Here is a 23,270-nt window from a genome sequence, read left to right as displayed (position 1 = left end):
CAACTAAGAATAATAAAAGATATTGGATTGAAAGAAGAATAAAAACTAAGGCAAGGCCTGCTGCTGCAGAAAGATAAATGTGACACTGTGAGATAATGGAGAGGTAGAGAAAAGGCAGAACTTCCTGACTCAGATCTTGTGATCATCATTTTTTGGTAACAGAGGTATCCAACAATGGAGTGGGTTGCCTAGCAAAGTTGTAATTGTTTTAGACACTGAAAAGATTCAAGCAATGTTTGGTAAAATCACTGGTCAGAGTGTGAAGCCATCAGATTCCTCCTCCTGGAGGTCCTCTGCCTAGGTAGACATACAACACGAGTCCTACAAAAAAGCCCTGAACCCTTCTCCTGCACCAAGGAAGTACTGCTAGGATGGACCCTACTCTCTTGGTCTGTCACTTGCTATTTTGTTTCCACTTCTTTTCCCAGCTCCTTTGGATAAGTGCTTTATTTAATTGGCTCTTAGTTTTGATTCCACCAGGGGATGTGATATTTCAAAGTCTCTTAGGCATAATTTACCCATCTGGAGTTCAGCCCAGTCTCCTGACCCTTTCCTGCAGCTTGAAACTGCTAGTCTAGGAGAAAAATTAGAGAATATGTTATCATAAATCTGGTGGCCAAATGAAGGAATCTCATTTTTTTCCCTTCATTTTTAAGGGCTATTTTTCTTTTTTGTTTGATGAGATTCCACTGTGAGTAGGATATTAAGCTTAAATTGCCTTTGTAGATCAGTTTACATATTTGCAAGATGATTGTATGATTTTATAGCATTTGGAGAAACAGATAAATTTTCATAGTAAGGGCTAGGGAGAGAAGAAGGTGACTATTAAAATTGCAAAAAGAGGGGGAAAGAGTTATTTTTCTGTTACCCTTTCTCTTTCTACTGGAGTTAAGTTTCTTCCTGTCTATAAGAAGTCATGCTGCTCTGCTTGACTTCAAAGGCCAGAGAAGACTCTTAAATCTGACCATAGCAGAATGCTATAGCTGCATTCAGGAGTCCTTATGGTGCTGCTGTTACATTCCTCTTTGACTTTATAGGCTGAACTGGAGTGCAGAGTGGAAACTGGCCCCTTAGCTAAATATAGCTACAGATAGTGCTTGCCCAGTTCTTGGCTGTCCTAATAGGGATTGTAATCACAAGAGTATAATTAATGTGCCTCTCTTTCCAGGTGACAGAAGTTACCTTTAAAGAATTGGCTAAACATGTTCCTTCTGCAAGTTCCAATTCCCCCATCAGATGATTATGAAATTCATTAAAAATATTGGAATGATCATAATAGGTTACTTGTTATATGTGTGCTTTCAAGATACAGAGTAATATTGCTGAAGTTGCACAGTGGGGAGGAGGGATGGCAAAAGAGAGAAAAGAGTGGAAAATACAGAGAAAAGTTCTTTCTTGTCCTAGAAAAAAAATGGAAAATATTTCTAGGGCATGGTGTTCCATAGAACGTGCTGAACAGACAGTCTTGTGAAGCCCAGAGGCAAACTGGAGTTTTGCCCCCTGGGATGCCATTGTGGATAACCTCCCCCCCCCTTCTCTCTCACTGGTATTATCCTTATCTCCTGTTTTTGAATCTCTGCTAATGTATACATCTTGATCTGTGATTGTTTCTATTTCTCTTCCCTTCTGTATCCTAAAATTTAACTTCTGTGCTTCAGTTCATCTTTCTTTCATTTATTTACATTTTGAGACCACTTCCTCTGCCTTGCCTGTGTGTGTGGCCACCCCCACCTGTCCTCAGGCATTGACTCATGGTGTTGACATCCTTTCCCACACACCTATGCCCACACACTTCCTGTACTTTGTGGCTTCACTTGTTCTTTTGTTGGTGTCCTCCTTTGCCAGCACTGACTCAGTGGGGCTTGCTCTGCAATTCTGTGTTGGTATCTGTTTGGATCAATGTCATTTTAGTCTGACATGCAATAAAGCATTACTCAAAGTTATTCCTACCAAACAGAAAGCATGAAAAATGGTCTGGGGAAAGCGAGGCAATGCTATCTGACTCTAAGCTCATTAACATGACTCCTGACCTTCACTGTTCTTTTTTTTTTTTTTTTTTTTTTTTTTTTTTTACTCAATGAATTTATTACATTTATAGTTGAATAATGATCATCACAATCCAATTTTATAGGATTTCCATCCCACAACCCAAACTTATCCCCCCACCCCCTGAACTGTCTCCTTTGGAAACCTTAAGTTTTTCAAAGTCTGTAAGTATCTGTTCTGCAAAGAAGTTCATTGTGTCCTTTTTTCAGATTCCATGTCAGTGAAAGCATTTGATGTTGGTGTCGCATTGTATGACTGACTTCACTTAGCATGATAATTTCTAGGTCCATCCATGACTTCAGACTATATACTACAAAGCAACAATCATCAAAACTGTATGGTACTGGCACAAAAACAGAAATAGAGATCAGTGGAATAGGATAGAAAGCCCAGAATTAAACCCATGCACCTACAGCCAACTAATCTATGACAAAGGAGGCAAGAATATACAATGGATAAAAGACAGACTGTTTAATAAGTGGTGCTTGGAAAACTGGACAGCCACATGTAAAGGAATGAAATTAGAACACTCTCTAACACCATACACAAAAATAAACTCAATGGATTAATGACCCTCAATGTTCTTAATGAGCCCTTAGCACATATAAATGTTTTTCAATGAACTCTGGGTCTTTCCCCACATTAAATGATTCAGTTCAGAAATTTTTAGTTTTTGTTTACTGTTTGGTATTGTTTGTAAAAATATCTACTGTCTTAAAATTTAATTTTATTTGTTTATTCATTTACTTTTTTAAAAAAGACTTTATTTTTTCAGTACCAGTTTTAGATTCACAGCAAAATTAGGAGAAAGGTCCTGAGATTTCCCATAAACTCCCTGCTCCCACACATTTATAACTTCTCCCATTATCAACACTTCCCGTCAGGTATCTAACTTTCAAATCTTCTCTTTGTATGATTTTTTTCCAATGTGTTATGACATTTCTCTTCAAACCTAAAACCTTTCCCAGGAGTTTTCGTTGTGGCGTAGCAGAAACGAATCTGACTAGTATCCACGAGGATGTGCATTCAATCCGTGCCTTCACTCAGTGGGTCAGGGATCGGGCATTGCCGTGAGCTCTGGTGTATGTTGCAGAAGCAGCTTGGATCCCTTGTTGCTGTGACTGTGGCAAAAGCCAGCAGCTGATTTGATACCTACCCTGGGAACTTCCATATGCTGTGGGTGTGGCCCTAAAAACAAAAACAAAAACAAAAAACCTTCCCCAGGAAGAGTTAGTTCCCTTGGATTCTATTCTATCGTAGCAATTCTATCTATATTTCCACTGTAGCACTTCTCATGCTGAATTATATTTATATGTTTACATGCATCACTTGCTCTTGAGGATAAAATTTTATTTATTTTCTTTCAGCCAATGCCAAGAAGATTATATAGCAACTAAAGTCCTAACCTCTTTCTAAACGTGTGGTGAAATATGGTCATGCCTGTTTGTTCTCAGAAAGCTCCTAAATTAACAAAAATAGAAGACTCTTAGGCTCTCCAATGCAAGGTAAGATATAGAGTTGCATATTCTGAAGTGGAGGTTCAGAAATAGAGGGATCACATAAACAAGAACGTAAAGTACCTGGAACCCTTACGGTGATTCTGTATACTGCTGCTTTGCAAAGGAGCATAATTTTGCTCTATACGGAAGCAAAGTTATACCTGGACACTTTCATAGCCACTCCTACAGGGGTTAGAAAAAATCTTAGGAAACTCCTTTTCAGGCACTCTAATTTGGCTAGTTCCTTTTCCCATGCTGACTGCCTGCCTGCACCACTACCCTAAATACCTGACCTCCAAGAAATAGAAGGCAGTCCAGAGATCTTTGGTCATTCTGATGTAACTCTTTGTTTCTGTGGTCCTATCATTTTGATGTTTGAGAAAGTTTGAACATAGAATTAGCTGGTGTACATGAGTTTTTTCCTCAAGCCTCAAATCTAGTCCTTATCTTTTTAGACTATGACTAAGAATTTAATGAATAAATTTGCCATTAAAAATCATAGCTTGATATTTTGATTTCTGTCCTATTCATAGGTTCTGCCCACACTCAAGGAGAGAGGATTATAAAGGAAGTGTACACTAGGGGCTGGAAATCCTTTCTCGTCAAATTTTTAGGTTTTTTTTTCCTACAAAATTAATGTGTGTGTGTGTGTATATTATATACACACACACACACACACACACACACATATATATATGGGTTTTTTGGTTTGTTTTTTGTTTTTCTTTTTTTTTTTTTTTTTTTTTTGCTTTTTAGGGCCACACCCACAGCATATGGAGGTTCCCAGGCTAGGGGTCCAATTTGAGCTACAGCTGCCAGCCTATGCCACAGCAATGAAAGTTAATATTTTTATATATATCCCTCATCAACCAATAAAGACTTCCTGATTTGTATTTGATGCTATACAATTATAAAAAATATGATTCCTTCACTGAAAAAATCGTAGATTGGGGGAAGGGATTAAGACAATTTATGCAACTTGTATAATGTATACATATATTGAGAAAGGTCAGCACAGACTGGAGTAGTATAGAAAATTTCCTGGAGAAGGCAGGTCTAAATGATAGACGTTAACCCATGTAGCGATCTTATTTCTCCATTGGTACTCAAGACAGACAGGATGAAATAGGAAGAATATAGGGTACAACAGAATTCACAGGCTTGGGCTTGAGGGAGCTATGGAGAGAAAGTCAGGTGGGGAGCACAGGTAAAGAGGGAGGGATAGACAGGCAGTGCAGGGACTGCTCTCTAAGATTCTGAATCATGGTTGTTTGATTCATTTAACCTTGGCTGATTGGTTCACATTCTCAGGAATGCTGAACCAGGCATGGACAGAGGTGTTGATGGGAGAAGGCAAAGAAGTAGAAAGTAAGAGAGCATTACAGTAGTATAACCACTGAGAACTATGACAATTTTCAAATAATTGCAGAGATAGGAAAGAAATAACAAGTCTCTCCAGGCAAAATAATAGATAACTATATTAGTTTTTATTGGTACATAACAAATTCCCACAAATTTAGTGACTTACAAACAAAATAATTGTTCTCTCACAGTTTTTGTGGGTCAGCAGTCTCGGTGTATGTTAGCTGTGTCTTTCCTCAGGGTCTCATGAGGCAAAAATCAAGGTATTGCTTTTGCATTCCTTCCTGAAGGTTGGATTATTCTTTCAAACTCATGTAATTGTTGACAGAATTCAACCTTGTCATTCCTTATGGTTGTAGGACTGAGGCCCCCCCTGCTCTTACTGGCTCTTGAGATCCTTGAGACCATGCACAATGGCTCTTAAGATCCTTGAGGCCATGTACACTTCCTTGTCACATGGTCTTCTCCATAAGGGCTTAAAATCTCTGTAATCTCAGAAAGGACCTAATCTCCTTTAAGAGCTCACCTAATTGGGTCAGGCCTATGCAGATACTCTCTTTTTTGATTACAGTCAGCTTTTTAGTAACTTAGTTATACAAGTAGTATTTCATCATATTCACAGATTCTGCCTCCATTCATGGGAGGGAATTATACAGGAAATACACACCAGGGTATGGGGATTTGGGAGACTTATTTTAGAATTCTGCCTACTACAACAAGCAAAGGAAAAATAAACTTGTGTAACAATTTCTATATTAAGATTCTTTTGGGAGTTCCCCTTCTGGCTCAGTGGAAACAAACGCTATTAGTATCCATGAGGACGCAGGTTCGATCCCTGGCCTCGCTCAGTGGGTAAAGGATCCAGCGTTGCTGTGAGCTGTGGTGTAAGTCACAGACACAGCTCTGATCAGGTGTTGCTGTGGCTGTGGCTTAGGGCAGCCACTACAGCTCTGATTTGACCCATAGCCAAGGAATTTCTACATACCATGGGTGTGGCCCTTAAAGGGGGAAAAAAAAAAGACCAAAAAAGAAGATTCTTTTGACTGCAACTAGCTATATCAATTCTAAATAACTTTGGCTAAAAAAAGAACTAATTGTACATATACTGGACTATCTTACAGATTCCAAGGAAGAATTGGCAGTAGGTTCTGGGGGAAGTCCAAAGTCCTAACTTCAGTTAGTAGATCAGTTCTTCAGTGAACCAAAGTAATTGTGCCTCTTAGTTCAAAAGTGTAGTAAGTTTCTGGGAGAAATTTAAGAATATGTCTACCTTAAATCAGTCAAATACAACTGGAGATAAAATCTCATAGTATAGACATAGTTTATGGAATCCACTCCTCTGTATTAAGTATAATTATCAGAGAAATAATAGCTGAACTGTGCAGCTACCCCAATGGGAGTCTATGTCACAAGTGAGACAAAATGATGCTGTGTTGACATATATCGTTAATTTTGTATAGATAGCATAAAAAGTGTCAGCCAGATAGAAATGAAGTGATTAATGTGTTGTTGTTTAAGTTATATTAAAATACTCGAAGTTTCACTGTTATAATTTTTTGTTTTAACTGTTGCATTTTAACGGATTCATTTTGAAGAGTTTTAACCACAGTCTATATATAGTTTTTTTTATTTTCAATTGTTTTTAAATGTTTCCAGTAAGTAGGATATCTGTCCTTCCTGCCTTGGAAATTTGGAAGTGGGTGGGAAATGTTCCCTGTCCCCAGGTATTCCCATACATACCAAGTCCCATTTGTGAGATGGACAGGAAGGGTTAGCCTGGTGGCAAGTAATTTGAGAAAAGTTTTGGCATTGTGTGCTAACTACAGCTGTCATTGGAAATATCCCCTCAACCACCATACTTCAGCCTTGACATAGGTGGCTTTGACATTGCAGTTTCAGAAGCTCATAAGCAATACTGAAAAATTACATATATTTTACTTTTGCTGAGGCATGAATTGGATCCATGTGTACTGGGAGATTGAGATAGTGAGATGTTTTGCTGATGAGTGAGCGCTGCTGATCACACAGACCCTAAAAGACTTATTTAAACATTTATTTTGTCCCTACTATTGTAAGTCTTATAAAATGAGAAGAATTAATTGCAGTAGTGGTATTCATCTTGGTTTCATTAAATTTCCAAGGTGTGTTTGTTTTTTAATATAATGATTTTACACACAGTTTAATATATATATTTTTATAATACTTAACAGATTATAAAGCATTTTTCTTGTATTATCTCTCTTGATTCTCACATAACCCTTTAAGGCAGTCAGGTAAAACCTATTCAGAGGGAAAGATTTAGATGGCATTGAAATTAAATGTTATCAGTTTCAGGGGTAGAGTTCCTGTCTTTTGACTTCTACTCCTGTGCCTTTTCAATAAAAAGGTGCCTTTGTTTCTGCCTGAAGTTATGAGTGCCAGTGAAAATAACAAAAGCCCTACAATTAGCATACCTGTGAGCTTTCAATAAATATTCATTGTGATGTTCAGGCCAATTTTTTTCCTCTCAAATGAAAGTCTAGGAATCTCTTAGTTAAATGTGGAATCATCCTAGTAATGTTCTTTCTCTTTGGGCTTTGTTCCTGGAAGCTCTTTGAAGCCCAAACAAAATAGACTCATTCATTATAATTATTTTTTAATTTCTTTCCAATATGGGCATCAGGGAGCGAAAAACACTGAGGGTGGAAAAAAAGTGATACAGAGTTAGTGACAGGTTGGGCCTTGGGGAATCCCTAGGAGTCCAACAATGCAAGACACCAGTCTTAATTAACAGAGAAGTGAGTCATACACAGTCATACGCGTAGTTCAGTTATGTCTTCTGTTCCTTTGTTAAAAAATACTGGACATGAATGAGTATATTTGGTCGTGGGGGGAGTGATGTTGGTGACAAAGTTGGCTGGAAGGGGTGATGATAGATGATCGTTCTTATATTGCTTTTTGACCTCAGCAGTCTTTTGGGCTGGCAGTCTTTTGTCTCACAGCTGTATTCTGCTAGTTGGTTAAGGTGCCGGGCATCTTTTTGGTAAATGAAAAACAAAATGAAATATAAATGTAACATGTCCATTTTGTATTGTTTAAAGATACAATGATGACTTTTTAAATATAATTTTGCCCTAGGGCTCTGCATGGTCCTGAAAGTCTGTCGTGTTCAAGATGTGTATAAAGCCTGAAGGCTTTATATTGAACAATTAGTGAAAAGATTTTTGCCAAGACCATAAGCATATGCTGCTTTAGTGTCCTTCACATTATCAATCCTTTGTATTAACGTCTTTTCCTTCATATCCTCTTTTTACCACCTGTGATATAGATTTTAAATCACTTCTTCTCTAGGGGCGATTTTTATGATATAGGGAAAGTGTATCTTTGGTATTTTTCCTAACTTTCTCTTTAATATTCATTCTTTCAATTTTTGAGTCTCCCTTTTTTCTACCAGAACAACCACTTTCTCAAGATCTGTTGAAGGAGATTATCTTGTTAACTAAATAGCAATAAAGTGGTAGTAATTTCAGGGGAATTTACATTTAAAGGAAGAAATTTAAACAAATTAGGGGAATATTCTCAATCAATCAATAGGTTATCCTTTCACAGATGAGAAAATGGGCTCAGAAGTGATTAGGTTTTTACTCAATAGTAAAGGATGCAGGTGAGATTTGTCTTCCACCAAATCTGATCTAATTTTATTGCCTGGCAGTTCTTACCACAAAGAAAAGAATTTCTTATAAAGGAAATTTCTAATAATGATGAAACTCTAAAGGATAGGGTTGTGGGGTCTCACAAAGACCTCTCAGGGCTCATTGTATTTACTTATTCTGTTCAAGGAAAATCTTACTGCTCAGGACAAACTTTGGTAAAAAGTAAACCCTGCTTTCTTCTCTTTGTTAGGGTCCACTCATTGAGAAACAAACTAACAAAACAAACAAACAAACAAACAAAAACAAGGTAGCAGTGAGTGAGCAGTAGAGCAACAGCATCAGTTCTGTACGGGTAAGGTCTTCAGTTTCTCCTGTAGACATGAGCAGGCCAATGTTTATCTCAGCCTGGAGAGAGTTTGTCTAGTCAGGCTGAGCTTGGAAGAGTATAAAATAATCTACCATTTATCTTTCTGAGGGAAGTAAAATCACTCTTAATCTGTTCACGAGTATGGTTAGGGCTCAGTGGGGAAGAATGGTGGGGATGAAGCTATGTGAACAATGAGGAGGGGATGAAGCTATGTGAACAATAAGATGAGGAGTCTCATATCAGCCAGACCCAGGTTGGAGGCCTGACTGCCATTTATTAACTATGGGGCTTCAGGCAAGATAATTACCATCTTTGCTTCTAAGATGAGATAATATTAGAACCTACTTCATGGGCTTGTTGAGTGGATTAAATGAGTTAATGAACATAATATTCTGACACAGGGAAGTGTTTAATAAATGTTAGCAAATTTAAAAATGCTTCTTTGGATAACTCCTGTATGAGCTCCATGTAATTGTTCCTTTTAGTCATGGCACCAATGGTGCAGCCTACTACTAAATGACATGCCCTGATGAAAGAGAAAAGAAGAAGGGATGTTTGGGGAGGAGAGAGGGGTAAACCTGGCTGAATAACTCACAGATGCTAATATAACCCTTGGAAGATCCTTCCATAACCTTCTCTTGGACCATAACCTATGAAAGAAGTCCTGCTCAGCTCTGCTCTGGGAAGATGAATGTGCCATTTCTTGAAGTTCTGGCTGTGTGCTTTGTTGCAGGGTTAGCCCAGCCCCTACTTTGCTTGTCTTTGCAAGGCTGTCATTGTGTGATTCATAACTCAATATTAACTGCAGACAAGGGAGGAATGAATGGGGAATTTTCTTTCATGTGACATAAAGTAACTGGGATCAGGGATTTTCTACAGAAGCATTAATTACCCTTGTCAGTATAACCAAGAACAAATTTTACTTCAACCAAGGATCATGGTATTTCATTGGCATCCAGTGAATGTGCAATGAAGGCTTTGCCATTTATCGATGTGTATGATAAATTTAGAGTCTCTTGTGATTTATGATTTTCCCTCTTTTTCTTTAAAGTAGTATGTTATCTATTAATAATAAGCACACAATTCTGGAATGTGAGACAGAAAGACGGTTATTGGTGGCAAGACCAGATGAGCAGTAAATTAAGTTTTTCCAGACTTCTCAATTTATTGCTCCTCTTACCATTTTTCTTCTTCTATTTTTCCCTTTATTTATTATGGAAACTAGTTGAATATTAGAATTAGAAAGAACCCAAGAGTTCATCTAATCTATTATAAGGAAAAATTGTGAGAGACTAAAGTTTGATGAATGCCCTGACTGATTTATCTTACAACTCTGCCAAGATATGTTAATTTATAAAAAAAACTAATAGTAATGCAAATAACACCTAGCTATAAAAATGCATCTGGTAAAGTACAGGTAATTGTCACTTTATTGTTATAAATTAGTTTCACATTTATCAATTCAGCTTTCCTTACTTGACTTCAATTGTGTGGCACTTTGCATTATCTTTTGAACCAGTTGTAATATCTTACTGGTTCTCTCATCAAATCTTGAACCTATATTCATTTTACATATGTACAAATGACATGATTTTGCCTTTAAAAAAATTATGCTTTAACACTACAGATGATGAAACAAAAAAAGAGAAAGTGATTTATACAACCTTTTTGTCATAGTTGGACTCAAACCCGTGTCTGTCACTCTAATTCCAGAAACTGGGACTAACGTCATGAACTCTTCCACGCTCACTTGCCTGTATTTTACACTACCTTATGTCTTCTTTATCCTTCAAAATCAGACCATGTATCCAAAGTACTATTAACTGATAGGTCCAATATTTACTTAGTATGTATCATTTCCCCCCACCCAGATGTGTAGAAATTCACATAAGGTGGTGAGGGTCCTAACTATGGTGTATGCTCTGAAGAGCTAATGAGGTCCTCCTCTCTACTTCCTTCCTCACAGCCCTTTCTCTGACACCTAAAAATGTGTCTCTTCACCTGACTCTCACTGACACTTGGGTGAGTCCTAAAACAGCATCAGTTTTTGCCCAGAAGGAACTTTGATTGTAAATAAAACACAAATACACTTGGGGGAATAAATATAGTATTTAATATAGATTAGTTCACTGAATTATTTCTAGTTGGAACTCTAGGATGGTTGATCAAAAGAAGCCTAGTTTAAGGGATGTGGACATTTAGGGATTTGGAGGAGAGGTTTATTCTGTCATATTCATATTCATGATTCCTGTTTCCTTGGTGTTGGTATTTGAAAGAACTGGTTTCTGCTTTTATATCACTTGACTCCTTAATCATTGTGCCTCTACTTTATGTATACTTTTCCCTTCACACAGGCTAAGCCTAGTGGTGAGAAGTTTCCTAAGAATGAAGATGATGACTCTTGGAACCTCTGAAATTTATATCTGAGAATTTCAATTTGGTTTGCAAAGTCATATTTTTCTATAGCTCTCAGGGGTTATACATTTTATACCTTTCTCTCTTTTAACCTATTCAACATTTCTCTTAAATGGATCTGTTGAACTCTCATATCCAATCCTCTCCTATAAGCTTTCCTGATGGCCTCACAATAATATATTATCATTCCCCTAGACCCCAGGTTTCTATCTAGTCATCGGGACAGGTGTCTACCAGGTTACTTACACTCAGTTATCACCATCCCTAGTTGTAAATAGGCAAATATTAGAAAGCTTCACATATTATGTATGGTCTTATACAACACACTGAGGGGGTACTTAATTTGTGCAGACTCTTGCTCTCTGGATATTCTTATACTCTAGTGAATGCCTACTCTCCCATATTGCAGGGCCATCCTTAAATTTCTTAATTAACTTTCTTCCACCTCCTATTTCTTCCTTCCCTTTTTTTTTTTTTTTTTTTTTTTTGTCTTTTTTCCATTTCTAGGGTCACTCCCGCAGCATATGGAAGTTCCCAGGCTAGGAGTCCAATCAGAGCTGTAGCAACCGGCCTATGCCAGAGCCAGAGCAACGCAGGATCCAAGCCGCGTCTGCAACCTACACCATAGCTCACGGCAACGCCGGATCATTAACCCGATGAGCAAGGCCAGGGATTGAACCCGCAACCTCATGGTTCCTAGTCGGATTCGTTAACCACTGCGCCACGACGGGAACTCCTTTTTTTCCTTTTCTACCTCCCTTCTTCCTGCCTTCATTCCCCCACTAAGTACTTACTAATTTCCTAATATGTGTCTAGCACTTTGCTAGGCACCATAGAATATACTATAGCATCCAAATTAAACATTAAGTCAAAGTTTTAGAAGTTACAGAACTTAGAATGCACAAAAACCCATTTTTTTTTTTCCAGGAAGACATGAAGAATATCATTTAAAATCCCTACCATTAGAAAATGTAGATAGAAAGGCCTTTAGTTTGGGTCATGACAAAATATAATCTTTCGGCATGGTTAATGAACACTTGTTTTTGTATATATATTTTAAAGATACCAGTAACTATGGTGATAGTAATAGTTACATAACATTCTTAGCATTTTCTATGTCAGTTCTCAGTAAGGCCCTTTATATATGGTTGACATGATCAAACTTAGTCTGGGACCCAGAGCTAATGTTCTTTCCTAGGCAAAAGTAAATCATATGCAGTGACAGAAGCAAGACATTCAATTGAACAGGCACTTCTAATTTATTATATTATAGAATTGAGAAAGAACCTCTACAGTTGATATTTATTTATTTATTTTTATTTTTTATTGTCTTTTTGCTATTTCTTTGGGCAGCTCCCGCGGCATATGGAGGTTCCCAGGCTAGGGGTCAAATCGGAGCTGTAGCCACTGGCCTACGCTAGAGCCTCAGCAACGCGGGATCCGAGCCCCGTCTGCAACCTACATCACAGCTCACGGCAATGCCGGATCTTTAACCCACTGAGCAAGGGCAGGGACTGAACCCGCAACCTCATGGTTCCTAGTCGGATTCGTTAACCACTGCGCCACGACGGGAACTCCTACAGTTGATATTTAGATAAGATGTTTTTCAAGCCAAGACTCAAACTGACCAATATCGGCTCTATTGAACTCTTTTTTTCCTTTTTCATTCTGTATAATTCAACAGTACTACAAATTAACCTTTGGAAAATCTTTCTTGAATTTTACGTTTCTGTGAAATTCCCTTTTATTAGCCTGTTTCATGTGTTAAGATGTAAGAATAAGTCTTGCTGTATATGGAGACATTGGAACCCTCATATATTGCTGATGGAAGTGTAAAATAGTGCACTTGGAAAACAGTTTTGGCAGTTCCTTAAAATGTTAAACATAGATTTACCATATGAGTCAGCAGTTCCACTCCTGAGTCTAAACCCAGAGAAATGAAAAACATGTTCACCCAGAACTCTTGTACACAAATATTAATAGCAGCATTATTTATAATAGCCAAAAAGTGGCAACAACCCAAATATCCATCAACTGATGAATGGATAAATAAAATAAAATGAAGTATGTCCATGTAATAGAATATCGTTTGACAATAAAAAATGAATGAATCTCTCTCTCTCCTTTTTTTTTTTTTTTTTTTTGTCTTTTGTCTTTAAAGGGCCGCACCTGCGGCATAAGGAGGTTTCCAGGCTAGGGGTCCAATCGAAGCTGTAGCTGCTGGCCTACTCCAGAGCCACAGCAACTCCAGATCCGGGCCATGTCTGCAACCTGCACTACAGCTCATGGCAACACCGGGTCACTGAGCAAGTCCAGGGCTCAAACCCTCAACCTCATGGTTCCTAGTCGAATTTGTTTCCACTGCACCAAGACAGGAGCACCAAAAAAGGAATGAATCTTTAATGCATGTACAATATAAATAAAACTTCAAAATATTATACTAGGTGAAAGAAGCCAGTCACAAAAGATTGACTATATATTGGATGATTCCATTTATATGAAATTTCCAAAAGAGGCAAGTCCATAGAAAAAGAAAATAGATTTGTGGTTGCCTAGGGCTGGGGTTGGAGGTAAATGGGTGATTGCTTATGGGTAAGAAGTTTCTTTTGAGGCTAATGAAAATGTTCTGGATTAGATTGTAGTGATGGTTGCACAATGCTGTGAATATGTTAAAGCTACAGAATTGTGTACTTTGGTCAATTTTATGGTATGTGAATTATATCTCACCAAACCTGTTTTTGCTTTTTTTACAAAAGCTTTCAGGAAAAGATGCATAAATGTAAAAAAAATTCTGTAGTACATGGATTTCCTTCTGTACTGGGACCAAAAATATTATCATATATGTGAGGAAACTGAATAAATATTATTGATCTGGATAGCTAGAAGTTTGGATTTGAGGTCTTGCAGAATCATAGGTGATTATTTCAAGGAGAGATTAAAAGATTCATTAAGGGCTTTGGGGATTACTTCTACCACTAATAGTTACTGTGACTGCTGGCTTTTGTTTTCTATTCCTTGAGAAATGACAGTAAAAATGTCCCATTGTGGGGTATGGTTGTGTGTGTGTGTGAGAGAGAGAGAGAGGTGGGGGGGGGGGCTGACACATAGGAGTACATTATTGTTTTATTAATAGTGTCATCATTACCTTTATCTGAGAGCACAGATTCCATGCTAGATGTAACATTTAGGACTTCTGTTTAGGATAGGTAGTGTGTTAAAATAGTCACAGAGACATTTGGCCTTTAGCTCTGCTGTATCTGAAATAATTTTCTTCTTCACCTCAGCAAATTATTACTTTAGTAAAATAATTTTTTCTTTATGAATTTGCAAAGTGTAAATTTTTACACTGCAACACTTTGCTATGAAAGGACTTTTTAGGAACACTGTTTTTTTCTTTAAATTGAGAGCTACCGAGGTAAAGTACAAAATTAATTGAAAGTTAAATGAATTTAAACGAAACTGAGTTTCATTATTTTTAAGAGTGAAAGAATGATCAGTTTAAACTCAAAGATCATGGCTCTAATTAGATAATGCAATCAATAGCAAAATATTCCTCTGAGGTAAAGTGTCTTTAGGGACTCAGTGAAGGAGACAGGTCTAAAAGGAGAGAGAATTCAAGGTTAAAAATTATAAAAAGAAAGGCAGAGAATAACACCATTGCTCTCCAAAATTCTGAGTGTTAAAAAGGTAGCACATTTAATAAAACTACTAACTAGTTTAAAGTTTAAAAAGCACAAGCATTTGAAGCACATGAGCTTAAAAACTTTTGTTTTTCAAAGATAAATTGAACCTATTCAAGAATGTAGTATGTGTCATAACTTGTATTTTTAGACCTGGCTATAGACACAAGTAGAATTATCATGTTTTCTATATCAGAAGTCTAAATAATTTTTAGTTTAAAATTCTAAAATAAACATATTGTCATATTATAATGTTCTTAAAGTTTAAAAAGTCATCCTGAAAAATGGTAGAAATTTCTTTTTTCTTTTTTCCCTCTGTTTTCTGAAAAGCTGCTGTCAAATCAAGGGTGCTACTCAGTGACATCAGAGAATTAAGAAAATTGGTAAATGTAGTATTAAGTTATGGCTGCATAATGGGAGTTTCCTGTAGTAAAACTAGACTTCATTGGACAAAGAAGTATGCTAGAAATATGGACCATTACAAGTCAGTAAGCTGTATTGTGTTACCATCTGTGGCAACACATTAGGATGTGTTTAATAGCAAAACACTGGGGTGTATTTAATGTCTATTCACATTCCGAAACTTAGAGAATTGTGCTATCTAGTATATGTAGCTATTTAATTTATTTTAATTGCAATTAAATTAAAACATCTAGTTCCTCAATCACAGCAATCATGTATGTCTAGTGGCCTTTTTTCCATACCTGCACTATTTTACAGTGCAGGTATGGAATATTTATACCCATCTTAGAAGGCTCTGTTGGATAGTACTAATATACAAAGCTACCAAAAGAATACTTGTTTTTGCAGATGGATTGACTATTGGTTTGGGGTACTAATTAAGGCAGAATTTTGACACCAACATAGGGCATTAATTTCACATATAGAATTTTTCTCTTTAGTGGTCATAGGAATTTCTATAAGCTAATCCAGAAGCATTGCAGACATGTGTTAATAGACTCAGAGACTGGACAAGATATAAAATCTCATTCATTTCATACATTCAGCAGATACTCATTGAGCACCTACTATATTGTGGGCCTATGTTCACTCATGCTAGACCCACATGGTACAAAGAGGAGAACAAAGTCCTTGGCCTACAGAAACTGTATCAGAGCAGACAGAATTAAGCCAGGCTATTACGGGGTTCATAATAGAAGTGGATTCTGTAGAAATACCATGAAAGGAATTGGATACCATAAGGAAATAAGTAGGAATCCTACTTTATTTTTTCTGTAAGTGATCCTGTATTTGTGACACTTAAGAAGAAGGTGGGTCCTCTGGCAATGAGAGAAGAGTTGCATGGAACATTTTTGTCACCCACAGAATCTAGCATAATCCTAAATTCATAATAGATGGTCAGAATATCAACAGAATAATTTAGCAAATACCAATCACTTAACTTTTTTAGATCTTTAAAGGATTTTTCTTAAAGTGGCTATCTCTTTTAAAAAGCAGTTAAATGAGTTACTGCTGTGGCACTGTGGGTTAAGAATCCAACTGCAGCAGAGGTGCAGGGTTTGATCCCCCAGTCCTGCACAGTAGTTTAAAGGATCCAGCTTTGCCACAGGGTGGTTGTGTGAACAAAAGTCAAGGGAAACATAATTTTCTTAAATTTCTATGTGTGTTTAATTTAATATCAACCAAAAGGGCCTTATAGATATCAAATACAGAGGTTCATTTTTTTTCCCTGTTAATTTTATGATGACATAGATGATTGATAGGAACTGCCATAAGAGGTCTGAGCGCTACCTACTGGGTTGGAAGTGGTCTGGACTTGATAATATTGACACCCTGCAACAAAAAAAAAGTCAAGAACCAGGAAGATGTACTGTAGATTAACAGTTATGGTGAACAGCGGGGTGGGCATCAGCTCTCCTGAACACATTGATGGATTGGGCAGTTCTAATCATTTTATTCTCCTAGTTACCACCAGATGGATTGTCCAGTTCCTCCTACTCTGTATTAAACAACATGTCTAATAAATATTCAACACTTAGCACATGCAAACTGCACTTGTTGAGCCTCCCTAACAGCCACTAATGAGGGACATTAGCTTTCAATTAACTATGTAAAGCTTTGGGTTTGGACGAGAACATTCATTCAGCACAGGCATAAATTTGTAGATCATTATAGGACATTAGTTGGTTGCTAGACGACCACACAACTTAGCCGATTTGAGGCTGAGCTCCAATGATAAGCAAGGATTTCAACTCTTACATTGTCTTATTACCTTTTCCACCCAGACTATTCTAACAACTCTACAGGTCTTACCATGCAAAACTTAGGGGAAGCAGTACTAAGTTCAAATGATGAGGTAAAGTGTGAAAAAGTAGAATATCTATCTTGAATGCACAGGTAGAAATGATAGTGTAGCTTGAGACTGGTGACAGTCTTGGTCAAACTGCTAAGAGGACCACCCCACAGCGCACAAAAATATGCTCACAGGACATTAGGTATGATTGTAGTGTCTTCTTTGGATTTACTAGAGCTTCATGATTATTATGTTGTTACTTTAATAAAAACTTTATATGAGAAATATGATTTAGTTATTTTCTATAGTTTTGTTTTACTATCTGCAAGTATTTTGCATATGTATGCCTGTGATATTATGATGGAATCAATGTAACAAATAGAACATAATATATACATATTATTTTGTTAAAGCAATTCACTCTACCTTAAAGTTCTACTATTTAGTTAAGTGTTTCTACAAGTAAACCTTAAAAAGCATGTCTCCCAGATTGTGTAAAATGGCCCCAGGACAGTGTTGACAAGTTGGAAAGGGGCAAAGGAATTGTATGTCCTATATATTTGAACTGAGTTTGCAAATTGTGAGGCTTGTCTGTGGAGTTCCAGTCATGGTTGAGGTCTCTGGAATTACTCTATAATTTATGTTATATTAATTCCTGCAGCAGGCCCTGTCTATTTCTTTCCTATCATTAAGAGTTGAATCCTATTTCTCCATGATTCATGTTAAAGTTCTAACCCCCAGTACCTCAGAATGTGATCTTATTTGGAAATCAGGTGTTTGCAGACATAATTAGTTAAAATGAGGTCATGTTGGGGTAGGGTGGAGCCCTAAAATAATATGTCTTGTGTCCTTATTAGAAAGGAGAAATCTGGATACAGATACACACACAGGGAGAACTCAATATGAAGATGAAGGCAGAGTCAGGTGATACTTCGCCATAAGCTAAGGAAAACCAAAAATTGCCAGGAAATCACCAAAACAGGTTTAGAGGCATAGAACAGATTCTTCTCCATAACCCTCAGAAGAAAGCAACTCTGCTGACACTTGGATTTTCATCTATACTCCAGAATTGTCAGATGATAAACTTCTGTTGTTTAAGCCAACCAGTTTTAGGTAGTTTGCTGTGGTAGCCCTAGCAAACTAATATACTGGTAGTAGTAAAGTGAGCAGCTGTGTATCATTTTCCAAGGTAGTCAGTTCCACCAAATAGCCTGCACTGAGATAAAGCTTCAGGCTACTGGCCATATAACACTTTCAAAATGTAGAGGAGATAGGATCAATAGGCCTAGATGCCGCTTCGAATTCATTTGTGTCATCCATCAACAGTACAGCCCTTGTGGCTGATCCATAACAAATTCATTCCAGCAAGTGATTTTCAATGATATCAAAAGAAACCACCCCTTCTATTCATTTTCAGGAGCATGTGTCAGCACTTCCTAAAACCCACACTGATCTCTTTCAGGGAGCCTCCCCTGCCTATGGAAGCAGAGAAGAACCTGATAAAAGCCCAATTAAAAAGATTTGCCATTGACTGGGGCACTTTTTTGAAATAACTGAAAGCACCTGATATATCTTCAGTGCATTAGGGTAAGCCACACCAGTCAGAGGCTCATCGGCAATTAAAAGTTACAAGACACTGAATGTCCCCACTGAGTCCTGTAGGGTGAGAGATAAACATGCATTGAACTGGAAAAGTGCAGTGCATTATGATGCTCTTCACATTTGATCCAAGGCCCTGGTTGAGCTCCATGGCCATTTAATACCAGTATTATTTCGATCTGGATCTAAACTCCTCTGAACTGTTCTTCACACATAGTAAGTATTTAGAAAAGTCTGTTGATAGAATTGATAGAAGTATAAATAAATGGCAGTAATTCCCTAGAGATGGGTTCTGGATTCACCCCAAAGCTCTACCTCTGTTCCTTTTTTTTTTTTTTTTTTTTTAATGGCTGCACTCAAGGCTTAAGGAAGTTACTGGGCCAGGGATTGAATCTAAGCCACAGTTGTGGCCTATGACACAGCTGTAGCAATGCCAGATCCTTTTTAACCCACTGTACCAGGCTAGGTATTAAACCCATGCCTCTGCAGCCACCCAAGCTACTGCAGTTAGATTCTTAACCTATTGCACCACAGTGGGAATGCCTCTGTTCTCTTTTAAGAGCCCTTGACTGGGCCTTAGCATTGTGTGATCCCACTGTCTTACAAAATAAAGTTCTTGTGTTTCCTTGCCACAGGCTTGTCCTATTGCTATACCTCTTATCTATTACTTGGTATCAAGTTGTACCTCATTCCTCAAAATGTGTCAAAATCCACCTAGCTCCTGGTCCACTTGGCAGATATTACTACCATGTGTTTACTCAGTTGTAAAAATAAGTTTTAGGAGTTCCCACTGTGGCCTAGCAGGTTAAGATTTGGCTCTGTTTCTGTGATGTCAAGGGTTTGATCCCCAGCCCAGTGTAGTGGGTTAAGGAGTCAAATGTTGCTGCACAACTGTGGCTTGGATTCAGTCCCTGGCTGGGGAATTTCCATATGCTGGGGGTACACCCCCCAAAAAAAAGTTTTATATATTGATCAAAATTTGGTAAACACATAAGCTGCAGCACAGATTAAGGATTACTAATTTATTTTTTATTGGGATTTAGAATTATTTAATCTCCCCTAAAGGAGCCCTAGAATCCCTTCACTTTATGTTATTAATTAACCACTCTAATCATTGCCAGATGTGTATCCAGATATCAGCATAAGAACTTACACTCAGTGGCATTCTCTACACTAAAGCAGCTATGATGGAGACTGGAGTTCAGAATTCACAACTGTGATCCCCAGTGAAAGGGCAATAGTGAATTAGCAGGCACATAAGGCCAGAAATTTTTGGCTGGTTATTCTACTCAGAAGGTTATTATTAGTCAAAATGCATCTGGCTGTTTCCTCTCCTGACCTAGACAGCTGGAGTACTTATAATTTCCTTCTTTGACATGGTGAGTGATAGTGCCCTGCCATTTGAAGGGCAGGGAGTGACACAGATTTATCGGTAGATAGAAGTCAAGTTCTGTTATTTCTGTTAGCCTTTAAACACAACAGAGATACCACTGATGACCCATCATCGATGTATATGTTTACCCTTTTTTATCCAGTAAACTCATCTAGTTTACACATTCTCGTTTGATATCTTTTAACACTATGGATCTGTAAGGCTCTAGTCTGAATAATGAGGATGATGGGGGGCAGGCCTTGGCCCAGATTAAAGCCAACACAAGGTAATGATCCACCTCACAGCCTTGGCCTCATTAGCATGATGTTTCCATCTGAGAGAAGCATTAGAGTGGAAAGCCATGGTTCTCCCAGTCAGATGCACCACTCCAGTTGTTTCTGGTACTCACAAACTATGTCTCATTGAAAAGCTATACAAATTCTGTCAGTAACTCAATTTCATTTGATTTAAAACTCAAGCTAGTAATAGTACCTTCCTCTCACATTTGTGTGTGTGTGTGTGTGTGTGTGTGATGAGATGGCATATATTAAATAGAATAATATATTGGAAAGTATCCACCTGGTACCAAGCAGGTGTTCAATTGCTAAACCCCCTTCTTTCTCTATACCAAACCAGGATGCTAGAAATTGTCTCTCTGACTTATACATCCCAGCTTGCAAAACACTGTCCCCTTCAAATCAGAAACAAATAAACAAATATCCAACTTGGACAACTTCTTTTTAAATCAAAATAAAATTCACCTTTATGAGACCATTAGCTGCTCAACAACACAGACCCAGTTGTTTTTCAGCCACTGTGTAATTGTTACAGTGTCATCTGGAAGAGAGGTGGGTACTCTGCCAAAAATATGAACATTGTAGATGCTTTGAGTACATGAATGATGCATACCCAGTTACTACCTGTTAGAAAATAATGTTATTTTAAAAGCCAGGATTTGGGGAATAATCAGCAGATAGAGGCATTGATAATGAATAAACCTCTTCCCAATTCAATGTGTATCATGTTATGTTCCCTTTTACTTGATGTTATGCATTTTCTTTGTTTGCAAAATAAAGACCACTTTATAGGTAGTAAGACATTGGCATAGGTGTTTGTCATGAGAAGGGAGTTGTTTATATCTCTTTTGTCTGTATTTATGCAGAAGGCCCTCAAGGATATTGTGCTATTTTGTAATCTTTCCTCTTACCTGGCATAGTGCTGACCATAAAGGAAGTCAGTTCTCAGTGATTAGAATTGAATGAGTCAGAACACAAAATTATGACCAAAAATAAAAGAGCCCTGTGAGTCAGAGAGGAGTGAGATGAGCCAGAGTTTGAATGGAGAAATAGGAGGAAGAGAGAGGAGAGGCTAATATGTAGAGGTAGCAACTGCTCCGGGGTTGGGAGCTCTTTGGTGAAGGAGATGTACTAAAATCCAAAAATCCATGTCTGAAATATCAACCAAAAAAATCCTACCTCATACTGTTCTATGAAAGTAGAGAAGGACCTAATTATATGTTTTTGGCTCTTCATATTAGCCTTCTCACCTCCTTCTGGTCTTTTCTCAAGTATCACCTTAGCAATTAGTTCTTCTCTGACAACCCTACTTAAACTTCATCACCACCACCCCTATGCATTCCCCATACATTTCATTATTTTTATTTTTTTATCCATAGCACTTAACATCTTGCAACATGCTATATATTACTTATATTTCCATTGTAATGTTAGCTCTATAATTCCAGGAATTTTCCCCTTACCATTGTATGTTTAGTATATAAAACAGTACCTGGCATCTAGTAAAGGCTCAACATGTATTGCGTAAGTAAAGGAATGAACTAATGAATGGAGGGATGAATCGAATGTCTACTACATCCCTGGTACTGTGCTAAGTGGGTACTGGTGACATTTAGACAATAAGGCAGTCTCCTTGCCCTCAAAGTGCTGATAAAGGCAGATATCAAAAATTATTTATTTAATTATCATGGAATTAAATTTAATTCCAAAAATTATTATCAATGTCTCGAGCGTTTGGTAGAGTTAAGTATGAGTTTCTGTGGGAACATAGAAAAGAGACCTCTAACCCTGGCTTCATTAAGACATGAGAGGCTCCAGAAAGTGTTCCTGGAATGAGTGAAATTTAAGCTGGGACTTGGAGAATGAGTACAAGTTAGCTGTATACTAAGAAAAGACCCCAGTTGAGCAATATATATCTTGAGTGCAGACAGCTCCGCTCTGAAAGGTTAAATACAGTGATTGGTTAACCAAAACTATAAACTTTACTGGTTTATGCATACTTCTGACATGTGGACCTTGAGAGGCAAGGCGAGACTGGCCATCAGAGCTGTGATAGAATGAAACAGCAGTGAAGATGAAGCCCTAGATTAGACACCCCCAAAATTAAGGCAGATGCCAAATGGCAATGAGAAGACATCAAATAAGGTAATAGGCATTCCATTTCCCTTCTCAGAGAATACATCAGGAATTTTTATGTAAAGGAAGAGATTATGTAATTCATTTTGGATAAAGCAGACCTGTACAACTTTTGATTTTCAATATTGTAGAGATACCATCTATAAAAGAAAATAAAATCATCTACTTTGAGCTCATGGTATGCTGGAGTTGGCTGTTCAGCTCATAAGAGCCAGTTCTTAAACTTTCAGAAATCCTGAGTCAGCTGTTAAATATTCATTACTAAAAATGAAAAATTTTAAACTTACAATTAAATAAATTATATTAAAGCAAAGATGATAAGTACTCCAAGCTTGTTTTACCACATTTTACCATTAGCTCTGCTCTTGAACAGATTTATATCTATTACATCAGTATGGTGGGCATACTTTGGAATGAAGTTGTGCATCTCTTTCTAAAACCTTGACTTCTGTGATGACATGTTCATAGCTACAAGTTAGCCATATTGGGAGTATTCATGGCATGGAAGTTGGCAGGCAGTTAAGAGCTGTGTGCCCCTTGTCCAGAGACCTAGTCATTACACATGTTCTTGCATATCACTGCTTTGAACTCAGAGATCTAATAGTTTGAGGG

General features: G+C 37.5%; 1 long non-coding RNA gene across 2 annotated transcripts in view; it reads left to right on the top strand.

Moving 5' to 3' along the window:
* Positions 1–23,270, top strand: part of LOC106505799 — a 221,522-nt gene that overhangs the window by 130,175 nt on the left and 68,077 nt on the right. For both annotated transcript variants that reach the window (XR_002338135.1, XR_002338136.1), the window contains one exon: positions 3,414–3,551. This is a non-coding gene — a long non-coding RNA (uncharacterized LOC106505799). The remainder of the gene's footprint in view (positions 1–3,413; positions 3,552–23,270) is intronic.

This window comes from Sus scrofa, chromosome 13 (assembly GCF_000003025.6).
Source record: "Sus scrofa isolate TJ Tabasco breed Duroc chromosome 13, Sscrofa11.1, whole genome shotgun sequence".
Lineage (NCBI taxonomy): Eukaryota > Metazoa > Chordata > Mammalia > Artiodactyla > Suidae > Sus > Sus scrofa.
Note: the sequence above shows the minus strand (reverse complement) of the source record. Positions and strands in the feature narration are given on the sequence as shown.